The 13,642-nt window shown below is 48.1% G+C and overlaps 1 pseudogene across 1 annotated transcript in view; it reads left to right on the forward strand.

Moving 5' to 3' along the window:
• The first annotated feature begins 10,215 nt into the window (after positions 1 to 10,215).
• LOC147096234 (zinc-binding protein A33-like) overlaps positions 10,216 to 13,642 on the forward strand; it is a 41,333-nt pseudogene continuing 37,906 nt past the window's right edge. Inside the window, exons 1-5 of the transcript XR_015074873.1 lie at positions 10,216 to 10,867; positions 10,956 to 11,051; positions 11,144 to 11,377; positions 12,542 to 12,564; positions 12,662 to 12,777. The product of XR_015074873.1 is annotated as a zinc-binding protein A33-like (transcript). The remainder of the gene's footprint in view (positions 10,868 to 10,955; positions 11,052 to 11,143; positions 11,378 to 12,541; positions 12,565 to 12,661; positions 12,778 to 13,642) is intronic.

Raw genomic sequence — 13,642 nt, forward strand, 5'->3', positions numbered from 1 at the left:
ACTTATTTTGTTCATGAGGAACCTCTGTCACTGTAGTGTGGCAAATTTAGTTGCCCCCTTTCCCCCGCCCCTCCAGTGCCACACATCTGTTCCCAGCTGATGGGGCTCACTGGCAAACTGTTCCTACCGGATATAAAACACAAAGTGCCGGCAGTGCATGGCAGACCAGTCAGTATCTGTAAAGAGAAAAGAGCCGATTGATGGTTTGAATGTGAATCTTTTCATCAGAACTCGTGATGAGGCGTTATACACCTGAAACACCTTTTCTAATTCAGATTTATTGTATTAGTAGATTCTGTTTTCTATATTATTGTTCACACCAGGTCTCTGCTAATACGGAAATGTAAGCTGCTTCGAGCAGATACAGAAGAAGAGAGCACCTTTGTTTCATTTCTCTACCTCCCTGTCTGTGCTGGGACGCCTCTTGGCTCTGATGTGAGCACCCTGCTTCTGCTGGGATGCTGATTGCCTCTGCTGTGTGCTTCATGCATCTGCTGGAATACACCCTGGTTCTGCTGGGAAACCCCATGCCCCTGTGTGATTGATGCTCCTTTCCTCTCTTTACCTGCCTCTGTTGGCCTGAGTAAGATCTGGATCTCAATGTGTGGCCAACAACAGTGCCCGTGAACTTTCTTCTACTACATCCACGGGTATCTTGCTCCTGACAGACCAGTAAGCAGCGCCTGAACTTCCTGCTTTAGAGTTTTTGTCTGACAAAATTTTTGTTCTTTCCGTTCGCTTTGTTTGTATTGTTAGATTAATGAATGTAATAAACATGGCGAGACTGCTCTGAAACCACGTGATCGCTGGTTGGATGCAAATTCATTACGAACAAAAACAAATCAATGAACGAATTTTGGGGATAAAATTGGTTTTGGGCGGTTGTTCAAAATGTTCAGCTAAGTCCAGAATGGAGGTGTGAACTGCAGGAATAAACACAGGAAATGCTGGAAATCCTCAGCAGGTCAGGCAGCATATGTAGGGAGAGAAACCGAGTTTCAGGTCGATGAGCCTTGGTCAGAACTGCAGGAAGCCGGTGAGCTCGCTGCCTGTAATGTGGCTCCACAGCCGGAAGGTGGCGCTCCATGGCCGTGTCTCCGGTGGATTCCCGCGGTCCGGCTCACTCGAGCTGCTTTCCCACCGCGGCCATTGGCCACACTTCCCCAAGGCCCGCCAGCTTCACTCGCTCTCAGAAGGAACCGCATGAAGGTTCCGTCAATGACCAATTCCTGAGTCTGTTCCGCGACCCGTCTGCGTGCGATTCACAGGCTGAAATAGAAGAGCCCGTGTCCAGTGACAGTGACCTGGTCATTGGCCGGAGAGCCTGTCACTCAGTGAGGGGGCGGGTCCAGTGACAGTGACCTGGTCAATAGTCAGTTCCAACCCTCAGCTTATCAGCTCCGTCTCATTTTAATCGGGGTTTCACTGCAGAGCAGAGGAGCGCTGCAGAGTGAGTGAAGGCGGCTGGAGAGCGGGGAGGGGGGAGCTCGGGAAACGCCTCAGAGCCCCGGGACAGACCGGCTTTAGAAAGATCCAGAGTCCAAATTCACCGGTGGAGGGTCCGGTGGACACTCGGGGACATTTCCCGATAGTCAGTCCGCCTCTGAGGGCAAGTCCGCGGGCCGGATCAACCTGTTCCAGGGTCTGATCCGACACCCTGCTGAAAACAGATGTTTCCTCTTACGATCCAGATGCTGTCACGTTTTTCCATTTGCTCCTCACAGCAGCGCACATCTGGGGCACTAACAGACACCTCAGTGGCAGTGATTTACTGACTGAATTCAATCCAGTCTCCCCCTACACGACTAAACTCTCTATAAACAGCAGATATTGTCACACAGACCAGAGGTTTACAGATTGAAATGACTGATATATCAGATAAAATTAATCAGTGGTGTGAAAATCTCAAATTTGGCAAAGCCTAACGGTGCGATTTATATAACAATATTTGCCAGGATAAAGTTACTCTCGGCTCAGTTGACTCTGGTAAGATTATCTGGGGATGCAATATATAAACCAGTGTAGTTTAGCATCAAATCCCTGGGCTGGGACCTTCCACCCTCCCTCTGGCAATGAATGGACACAGCTGGGGTGAGTGGGTGGAAATGTGGCTCTGGGCGCAGTCCACCTATTTCACCGCCCATTGGATTTCCGTCTACACACGGGCAGGCCCATTGAAATAATATTCAATGCACAGAATTACTTCAGTTTCAAATACAAAATCAAAATACTGTAGAAGCTGGAAAACTGAAATAATATCAGAAAATGCTGGAAATACTGAGCAGGTCAGGCGGCATCTGTGGAGACAGAAACAGAGGTAACGTTTCAGGTCTATGAGATTTCAAATATTGGGACTCGGTCTTCATTGAAATGTGACTGCCGAGCTGTATGTACCTTCTGTGCATTCCCAGGTATATCCTGGGGTCGGGGGATGCGAACTGGAGGGAGGGGCAGTGATCGGGAGAGGGAGGGGCAGTGATCGGGAGAGGGAGGGGACAGTGATCGGGAGAGGGAGGGGACAGTGATCGGGAGAGGGAGGGGACAGTGATCGGGAGAGGGAGGGGACAGTGATCGGGAGAGGGAGGGGACAGTGATCGGGAGAGGGAGGGGACAGTGATCGGGAGAGGGAGGGGACAGTGATCGGGAGAGGGAGGGGGCAGTGATCGGGAGAGGGAGGGGGCAGTGAGCGGGAGAGGGAGGGGGCAGTGATCGGGAGAGGGAGGGGGCAGTGATCGGGAGAGGGAGGGGGCAGTGATCGGGAGAGGGAGGGGCAGTGATCGGGAGAGGGAGGGACACTGATCGGGAGAGGGAGGGGACAGTGATCGGGAGAGGGAGGGGGCAGTGATCGGGAGAGGGAGAGGCCGTGATCGGGAGAGGGAGGGGCAGTGATCGGGAGAGGGAGGGGGCAGTGATGGGGAGAGGGAGGGGGCAGTGATCGGGAGAGGGAGGGGACAGTGATCGGGAGAGGGAGGGGGCAGTGATCGGGAGAGGCCGTGATCGGGAGAGGGAGGGGCAGTGATCGGGAGAGGGAGGGGGCAGTGATCGGGAGAGGGAGGGGGCAGTGATCGGGAGAGGGAGGGGGCAGTGATCGGGAGAGGGAGGGGCAGTGATGGGGAGAGGGAGGGGCAGTGATCGGGAGAGGGAGGGACAGTGATCGGGAGAGGGAGGGGGCAGTGATCGGGAGAGGGAGGGGGCAGTGATCGGGAGAGGGAGGGGCAGTGATCGGGAGAGGGAGGGACACTGATCGGGAGAGGGAGGGACACTGATCGGGAGAGGGAGGGGCAGTGATCGGGAGAGGGAGGAGCAGTGATCGGGAGAGGGAGGGCCAGTGATGAGGGGAGGGAGGGGGCAGTGATGGGGAGAGGGGGGGCAGTGATCGGGAGAGGGAGGGGGCAGTGATCGGGAGAGGGAGGGGGCAGTGATCGGGAGAGGGAGGCGGCAGTGATGGGTAGAGGGAGGGGCGGTGATCGGGAAAGGGAGGGGCGGTGATCGGGAGAGGGAGGGGGGCAGTGATCGGGAGAGGGAGGGGCGGTGATCGGGAGAGGGAGGGGGCAGTGATGGGGAGAGGGAGGGGGCAGTGATCGGGAGAGGGAGGGGGCAGTGATCGGGAGACGGAGGTTGCAGTGATCGGGAGAGGGAGGGGGCAGTGATCGGGAGAGAGAGGGGGCAGCGATGGGGAGAGAGAGGGGGCAGCGATGGGGAGAGCGAGGGGCAGCGATCGGGAGAGAGAGGGGGCAACGATCGGGAGAGGGAGGGGGCAGTGATGGGGAGAGGGAGGGGACAGTTATCGGTAGAGGGAGGTTGCAGTGATCGGTAGAGGGAGGTTGCAGTGATCGGGAGAGAGAGGGGGCAGCGATGGGGAGAGGGAGGGGGCAGCGATGGGGAGAGCGAGGGGCAGCGATCGGGAGAGAGAGGGGGCAGCGATCGGGAGAGGGAGGGGGCAGCGATCGGGAGAGGGAGGGGCAGCGATCGGGAGAGGGAGGGGGCAGCGATCCGGAGAGGGAGGGGGCAGTGATCGGGAGAGGGAGGGGACAGTGATCGGGAGAGGGAGGGGCAGCGATCGGGAGAGGGAGGGGGCAGCGATCCGGAGAGGGAGGGGGCAGTGATCGGGAGAGGGAGGGGCAGTGAAAGCTCGCAAGAACAAACCCAAAACAAAAAACTATGAAAAATGGTTTGACCCAGATTGCCATAACATGAGGAAAAAACTTAGAAAAATATCAAACCAAAAACACAGACATCCAGAAAACGAGGAATTACGCCTTACTTATTGTCAGACACTAACACAATACAGAAACACACTCAGAACCAAAAAAGAGCAATATATTAAGAATACACTCAGCTCCATTGAGGAATCCATTGATTCCAATTGTTTCTGGGACAACTGGAACACATTACACAAAAAACAACACGACGAATTAGCCATTCAAAATGGAGACACATGGGAAAACCACTTTGAAAAATTATACCAGAAAAACACACTAAGGCCAGAGCAACACCAAATATGCAAAAAAATTGGAAAAGCTCGAAATGGCCATAAAAGATAACCAAAATCCGCTAGACTCCATAATAACAGAAAAAGAACTTTTTGAAAAACTCAAGGACCTGCGACCAGGAAAAGCTTGCGGGGCAGATGGCATACTTAACGAGATGATTAAACACACAGACGATAAAATGAAACTGGCTATCCTAAAACTCTTCAACTTGGTTCTGAGTGTCGGTTACTTCCCTGATATCTGGAACAAAGGCTTCATAACGCCCATATATAAAAGTGGGGACAAAGTCGACCCAAATAACTATTGAGGCATCTGTGTAAACAGTAACCTGGGGAAGGTATTCTGTAGTATCATAAACAAAAGGCTTATAAACTTCCTTGAGGAGCACAATGTCTTGAGTAAAAGCCAAATTGGATTCCTGCCAAACTATAGAACATCAGATCATATCTTCACCCTACAGACCCTAATTGACAAACACGTTCATCAAAACAAAAGCAAAATCTACGCATGCTTTATAGATTTCCAGAAGGCTTTCGATTCCATCTGGCATGACGGTTTATTCCTGAAACTTATCGAAAGCGGGGTAGGGGGAAAAACATATGGTGTAATTAAATCAATGTATACAAACAACAAATGTGCAGTTAAAATTGGAGACAAACAAACAAAATACTTCCCACAGGGGCGGGGGGTGACGCAGGACTCGCCAATCTCACCGACACTCTTTAATATTTACATAAATGAATTGGCAAAACTACTTGAACAATCTACAGCACCCGGCCTCACCCTATATGAATCCAAGGTTAAATTCCTCCTCTATGCAGACGACCTGGTTCTGCTGTCACCAACTAAGGAGGGTCTACAGCAGAACCTGGATCTGCTGGAGTCGTACTGCCAGACTTGGGTCCTGACAATAAATCCCCAAAAAACCAAAGTCCTTGTGTTCCAGCAAAGATCCAGACATCAGGGACCCAAAATAAATTTCACACTAGGAACAACCAAAATTGAACAAACCACTAACTACACATACTTGGGCTTAAAAATCAGTTCTACAGGAAATTTCAAACTGGCTGTGAATGAACTGAAAGAGAAAGCAAGAAGGGCTTTCTATGCCATTAAAAAATCAATCCAAATAGAAATCCCAATTAGCATTTGGCTCAAAATTTTCAAATCAGTAATTGAACCAATTGCACTCTATGGCAGTGAGGTGTGGGGACCGCTAACACAAGAAGAATTTGCAAAATGGGACAAACAACCAATTGAGATCCTACATGCAGAATTCTGTAAAAGTATCCTCCGGACTCAAAGGCAACCCGTAAACAATACATGCAGGGCAGAACTAGGCCAATATCCATTAATAATCACTATCCAAAAAAGAGCCACCAAATTTTGGAAACACCTAGAAATGAGCAACCCCCAATGCTATCATTACGAAGCCCTGAAATGCCAAGAGAGGATCATAAAGAAGAATACCCTCAGTCAACTAGTCCTGGGACTCAGTGAAGTAACTACTAACACTACTAACAATAACCAGCCCTAGGACAGTGACAGCGTAACACAAAGAATTCGACCCGACACTATCATCGCTAAGGAAAAGGAAAGATATCTGTCATATTGGGCAGAAACAACAAAAACCCAAAGCAAACTCAATTGCTACTTGGCCCTAAACAGACAATACAACATGGCTGATTACCTGACCATGGTAAAGGATAGCAAACTGAGAAAAACTTTGACAATGTACAGACTTAGTGAACATAACCTGGCGATCGAAAAAGGTAGACACAGGCAGACCCGGCTACCAAGAGAGGACAGGATATGCTATCACTGCAGTCAGGGAGTGGTGGAGACAGAGATGCACTTCCTCACAGCTTGTAGAAAATATCAAGGCATAAGGGAGAATTTCTACCCAAAATTCACAAAAATATGCCCGGAATTCAGAAATTTGAATGACGACCAAAAACTCCCATACTTACTAGGGGAAGAGAGAAATTGTGTAACACTAGCGGCACATTATGTTACAGCTTGCCATAAACAGAGGGACAACCACTAAATATAAGAAAAGAGTATATATAAATTATATGAAAGTATATTTATACACTCAGGGATATACCTGTTTATACACTGTATGGATAGATCTGTATTTTTGTGAACAAACATGAATGTTTTTCGATGCTTTGGCAACATAAGATGTAACTTGTCATGCCAATAAAGCGATTTGAATTGAATTGAATTGAATTGATCGGCAGAGGGAGGGGCAGTGATCGGGAGAGGGAGGGGGCAGTGATCGGGAGAGGGAGGGGCAGCGATCGGGAGAGGGAGGGGGCAGCGATCGGGAGAGGGAGGGGGCAGCGATCGGGAGAGGGAGGGGGCAGCGATCGGGAGAGGGAGGGGGCAGCGATCGGGAGAGGGAGGGGGCAGCGATCGGGAGAGGGAGGGGGCAGCGATCGGGAGAGGGAGGGGGCAGCGATCGGGAGAGGGAGGGGGCAGTGATCGGGAGAGGGAGGGGGCAGTGATCGGGAGAGGGAGGGGGCAGTAATCGGGAGAGATTTAAGCTCAGGGTAGGAGAATGACGATATAAAATGAGGCAGAAGGGGGCAGATGTGTACAGCAGAACACTGCTAGGAAACACGTCATAAATATGATAGGAACATAGAAACAGGAGGTCATTCAGCCCCTCAAGCCTGTTCTGACATTCAATTAGATCATGGCTGGTCTGTGTCCCAACTCCATCTGCCTGCCTTGGCTCCATATCCCTTGATACCCTTACCCAGCAAAAATCTATCAATTTCAGGTTTGAAATTTTCAATTGACCGCTAGAATCATAGAATGGTTACAGCACAGGAGGTCATCCGGCCTGTCGAGCCCGTGCTGGCTCACTGCAAGAGCACTTCAGCTCGTCCCACTCCCCCGCCATTTCCTCGGAGCCCTGCAATTTTTTCCCTTCAGGTACTTGTCCAATTCTCCGATGAAAGCCACCGTTGAATCTGCCTCCACCACACTTTCAGGCAGTGCATTCCAGATCCTAACCACTCGCTGCGTAAAAATGTTCTTCCTCAAGTCGCCTTTGGTTCTTCTGCCAATCACCTCAAATCTGTGTCCTCTGGTTCTCGACCCTTCCGCCAATGGGAACAGTTTCTCTATCTACTCTGTCCAGAACCATGATTTTGAACACCTCTATCAAATCTCCTCTCAACCTTCTCTGCTCCAAGGAGAACAACCCCAGCTTCTCCAGTCTATCCACGGAACTGAAGTCCCTCATCCCTGGAACCATTCTTGTAAATCTTTTCTGCACCCTCTCTGAGGCCTTCACATCCTTCCTAAAGTGCTGGGCCCTGGTTTAAAAAAATTCCACCCAAATCAAGCTTTTGGTCACCTGTCCAAATGTCTCTCTCTTTGGCTGGGAGTTAATGTTTTGATAACGCTCCTTAGGACGTGAAGTGCCTTGGGACGTTTTACTACCTTAAGGGCGCTATATAAATGCAAGTGGTTGCTGTTGTTGGCTCCTGTCAGTTACATGTCAGTGCCAGGAACTGGTCCACACAGAGACAAGTTTAAAACGGAATACTTGGACAAGGTTTAGTTCTGTGTGGTGTGACAACTCAGTTGTCCTCAGAATATGGGTGAGCCAACCAATAAAATGAAGAAACCGTGGCCGTGTAGGGAAAAGTCGGAGAAGCGCTTCAGTCTTTACTCCAGCTGTCTGCTGGCCATTTCCCGAACGGGAGTGGTCTTGGCTGATCCGAAAGGAAATACTTACCTTTAAGGCGGCGATGGTGTCCTCCTGGTCGAGTTGTGTCTGCGATCTCGGCAGCTTTTGCTGAATGGTGTTTACGTTTTGGTGAAGGTCCTGCAGGTTTTTCTCAAGTCGCTCCGAGATCTTCTCCACGTTCTCTTTCAGCTCGGCGATCAGGCGCTGCTCCATCTTAATGAGGATCTGGTGCATTTTAGCAAATTCGGAGTAACAAATGTCTGCAGCTGGCTGGTCTGGTCCTGTGAAAGGAAAGTGTATCATCAGACCAGAATATAGGAGTGGGAGCTAGAAACAGTAAAAAGTGAAAAAAGCCAACAGACAGAACCCACCCCGACTTGTAAAACCTGGTTTTGAGTAAGTTTAGCTTCCAGAAGAGTGGATTTCGTCCTGAGGATGTCAGACAACGACTTGAGTTTGGCCTGAATTAAAAGAGAGTTTCACAGGGTGAATATGCTTGTTCGCGATAAGCAAATGGAAAGGTGGGGTGGGTTGGACATTGAATGCCATGGTAAAGTTTTGGGGATGAATTTCCTGTGGGGAGACGGAATTTCTACCCACTCGGAAGGCTCCGTCGTAACGTCGGCGTAACCCCAACTACACATGCCCCGGGGGTCACTTTACCCTTACTCGGCGGGGCGGGAAACACACGGGGTCGCCGGTTGTGCACCCCGCCCGATATTTACTCTGCGCTGACAGGAAAATCGGGGCGGGTTGAAAAATCAGTGCTTGAATCGAGACCCCGTCAGTTTTCCCGAGGGGCGGGTTAAGTTAAAATTGCTCCCGTGTGTAAACGGGTTTACGCCCAGGTTACGGCGGAGTAAGGAGGGGGTGAGAGAGAAGCCCAGAGGAACATTTTTATTTTACCTTGTACATCTCAACTGCTTCACTTATCAGCATGAAGTTGTGGGATCAGTGCAACGCTATCATACAAAGGTTTCCATTTCTGTCACCGTCTCCAACATTGGGTAGAATTTTCTTTGAGATCAATAGAAAGAAGAAAGCTTTGTATTTATAGAACATTCACGGCTTCAGGACGTCTCAAGCACTTTACAGCCAATTAAGTACTTTAACCTGTAGTCACTGTTGATCAGCGAGCATGTGCAGAAGAAAGTGAAGCTGTGATTGGAGGATCGGTGAGTGTGCCCGGGGGGAGAAGACCAGGGAATGCCTCAGAGCCCCGGGAAAGACCAGTTTTAGAAAGTTCAAGTGCTGGGAATTGGAGCAGGCCCGAAATATACGCGGGTATCATGATGCGCGATTAGAGTGTCGCAAGATGGTTAATGACCTCACACAAGTGGTCAACGTCAGTGAAGTCATCTTCAAATGTCATATGTGTACAACTGGACTCACACACTGCTCAATTCACCACCCCTTCACTCACCTATCAGCAATCTCTATCAATCACGACTCATTAATCTAACATTAATTCCTTCACCTCAAGCTCACACTATAACACACTTACAACTGCTGCAAACCTCACACCCAAATCTCACAGCTTGCACACAATGCCAGCTACTCACCCAAACAGATTGCACGACACTCACTGACAAACTTCCTTCCGTCTTTCAGGAGAAGGTGGTGCATAACAGGAGGCAGCAGGGGCTACCCGAAGGGGCACAGGAATAACTTTATTTCATCCAGGTGTGAACAGCACTTGCAGGGACTCAAGTGATCTGTGACTGGGAACCGGGTCTGTATCGACCCACAGAACCATGACACCAGCAGATTGAATCAGCAAGTACTGAAACTGATCCAGACAGCTCCTTGACATTTATGGCACTTTGTGTTTCAGGGTGAGTGGCTGCAATCATTAACACAATTCAGTTTATGGATCCATATCTCACACCGTGTGTCACCAGAGCGAGTTTGGTCTGGATCAAAGTGCACTGGAATCTCGATCCCCGCCCATCTCCGGTTCCTCCCTCCCTCTCTCTCCCTCTCCCTCTCCCACTGCCACACCCCAGGAACCTTCACCCTCCCGGCCAAGGTTCAATTATTCCCCTCCGCCCTCTAACACTGTTTGTCCTTTATTCTGCTCTAGGTTTTATCTCCCTGTGTAAAAGTCGACTGGACATAGACTAGTTTATAGTAATATAATAATTCCCTGAGTATTGCCGTGAACTTCATCGGGGAAATCGCTGAACTGAGGCTGTTCGGCAGCGCAGTAAACACGGAAACTAAAAGCGGTTTGAATCAGGAAGTGCTGAGGGTGAACATGGCTTCCAGACAGCAGGCCGAGAGTCTGTCCGAGGAGGCAATTTGTCCCATTTGTCTTGATTTCTTCACCGATCCAGTAATACTGGAGTGTGGACACAACTTCTGCCGCTCCTGTATCACACAGTGTTGGGAAAAGAAGGAGACAAACTCCTGCCCGGAATGTAGAGAGGAGTTTCCGGAAATAAACCTCAGGGTTAATCGGGCCTTAGCGAATCTGGCTGAGAAAGCTCGAAAATTAAAGCTGAATCCGAAAGAGAAGGAAAGTAAACTTCACTGTGAGGAACATCAGGAAGAACTGAAGCTGTTTTGTGAAACTGACAAGAAATTGATCTGCCTTGTTTGTAGAGATGCGCAGGAACACAGAGAGCACCGCTTCATGCCCATTAAAGAAGCTGTTGGAATCTACAAGGTAAAAGGAACAGGTTTGACCACCTGATTATTTTATCACATTTTCATGTCTAACACTTTTATTCTGTGATTTTCTCTCCCAATCCCAGGGTAAGGTGAAATCTTCCTTAGATTCTCTCACAGAGAAGAAATCGGCGGTTCTAGAAACGGAGCGACGGCAGAAACAGAAGATTTCCGAAATTAGGGTAAACCTCCCTTTGCTGATTTTCGAAGTTTGATTCGGTTTTTTTTGCTTTTATTGCGGATTAAGTATTATTTTTCACATTTCATTTGGTAGGAACAGTCGAGCAGTCTGCAGACCCGCATCACATCCGAGTTCGCTAAAATACACCAGATTCTCAGTGAGAAAGAGCAGCGATTAATCCGAGATCTCAGGGAACAAGAGGAGAGGATTCTAGAATCAATGGAGGAAAATCTTCGACAGATTCAAGAGAATTTAAATTCTATTCAGGAGAAACTCTCAAAGTTGCAGAAACAGATGGAGCAAAAAGACGAGCTTACGTTTCTGAAGGTGAGGATTATATTTCAGTTTAGTTCAGTGAAAGTTCAAAGTCACAAGTTGACGGGCGAGAATTTTGAAATAAATGCAGCATTTTCCCAATAATTCGTCACTGATTTAAATCGATCGATTGTTTTGTCTATCCGGGGCGGAGCTTCTACTGTCACCGAACTAATCGGCCTCCCACAATATCTACAGGATCCCGGGAATACCTGCACCCTCCCCGGGAATGAGTTACCCTGATCTTGATATTTAGTCTGTAATTATTTCTGTGGTATCCAAGTTTAATAATCTCCTGACACTCACATTCCAATCCAGTTCCAGTCCCATGTTGTGAGTGTGTGGGTGTGTCTGGTAGGGTGGGTGTGAGAGGCACTGTGTCTGGGAGTGACACTGATGTTGATTTCAAATACCTGATATTCTAATCAGATTTATCAACTATAACCTGCTTCTATCGGATGCATTTAATAATTTTTCGTGTAATTTCCATTGGCCTGTTTTCAAATATGCTGCTCATAGAATTACACAGAATTTTACAGCACGGAGACCGGCCATTCGGCCCATCAGGTCAATGTCAGTGTTTATGCTCCACACGAGCCTCCTCCCACCTTACTTCATCTCACCCTATCAATATATCCTTCTGTTCCTTTCTCCCTCATGTACTTATCTCGCTCCCTTTTAAATATATCTGTGCTATTCACCACAACTACCCCATGTGGTAGCGAGTTCCACATTCTAAACACTCTCTGAGTAAAGAGATTTCTCCTGAATTCTCCTTTGGATTCATTACTGACTCTCTTATATTTATGACCCCTCGCTTTAGACTCCCCACAAGTGGAAACATCTTCTCTACATCTGCCCCATCGAATCCTTTCATAATGTTAAAGACCTCGCTCAGGTCTCCTCTCAGTCTTCTCTTTTCTGAAGAATGATCTTTCCTGTTCACTCTTTCCTGTTAGTTGAACCCTCGCAGTTCTGGTATCATTCTTGTAAATCTCTTTTATACTTTCTCCAGTGCTTCTATATCCTTTTTGTAATATCCTCTTTCTATCTGTGTGTGGGCAGCAGTGAGAATTGGCAATTATCAGCAGCTTGTAACAATCTGGGTGTAATTTCTGCTGTCCGGATATAGACGCTCGGTCTCTGTCAACTCAGATTGTGTTTTATTTATTTCAGGAAGAAACTCGTCAGAAGAGGAGGTAGGCCATGCTCTTTACTGAAACTCTGCACAGTTTGGTAAAATAGCTCAGAAAAGAGTTTATGGTCAATTTATAACCAATTGTTTGATATTTGCAGGATTAGCGATGACCATAATACACTGACATTAGCAGATGCCGCCCTGTCTATCGAAAAATTCAACGGCCCTTTACCGTACGCAGTGTGGAGAGAAATGCTGGATGCCATTAACCCCGGTAAAACTCATATAGGTTACTTTGTCCTGATTTATATCTCATAATAATTTGATTTGTTATACATAAAAATACAATAGAGAATTTTTTTTTCGTACTAAGTTGCAAAGGAAAGTGGTTAAAAGCAGTCCTGAATGGAGTTAAAGTTTTATTAACACACCAAATCCATCTTCTAAAAAGCATCGCCTTCAACTGGTCAGCTGAAAATGTCAGCTCCCTGAACATGATCAACACAGGGACCCTCAGATGAACCACAGCCTCCAAAACCCATCGATACTTTGCACACTTCAGTAACAGGAAACACCACCCTTCCCAGCTGAACCTTTCCTCCTTCTAAGGGTAACCGGGAGAGCTTCTTCTCCCCGAGACGGACCCGCTAATATAAAGGGTCGACGTCCACCTTATTCCCAATCAATCACTCAGAGTCCGGAGGTTCGTTCAGTAAAGCAACTTTATTTACAAGCCAGCAGGGGAGACACTCATGCTGGGACGAATGCTCCCCGATCGTTGAAAATCTCCTGCCTTATATACAGGTTTTGTTCTGAGTCGTGGCTACTGTTTGCAATTAGGTGCATTACACGTATACATTTCTTTCATCATACAATTGGCTTCGGGTGCAAATTCTTGTGACCTGTGTGCATTGGTCTTGTGACCCCATACGTTCTCTCTCAATACATTCCTCAGTTAGTGATTCACGGTTTGTGCACTTTGGCCATGACTACACCAGACTTTCCTTCTGGACATTGTTCATACCAATTCCTTATATGTTTGGATATATACTCTGTTCCTTAATCCCCTCATCTTAGCTCTTTTTAACCCTTTCAGTCTCCCCTTTGGTCCTGATTAAACCCTTTTAATCATTGACCAA

The sequence above is a fragment of the Somniosus microcephalus genome, unplaced genomic scaffold (assembly GCF_052327205.1).
Source record: "Somniosus microcephalus isolate GS21.2 unplaced genomic scaffold, FLI_Smic_1.0 unresolved_chr1, whole genome shotgun sequence".
NCBI classification, from domain to species: domain Eukaryota; kingdom Metazoa; phylum Chordata; class Chondrichthyes; order Squaliformes; family Somniosidae; genus Somniosus; species Somniosus microcephalus.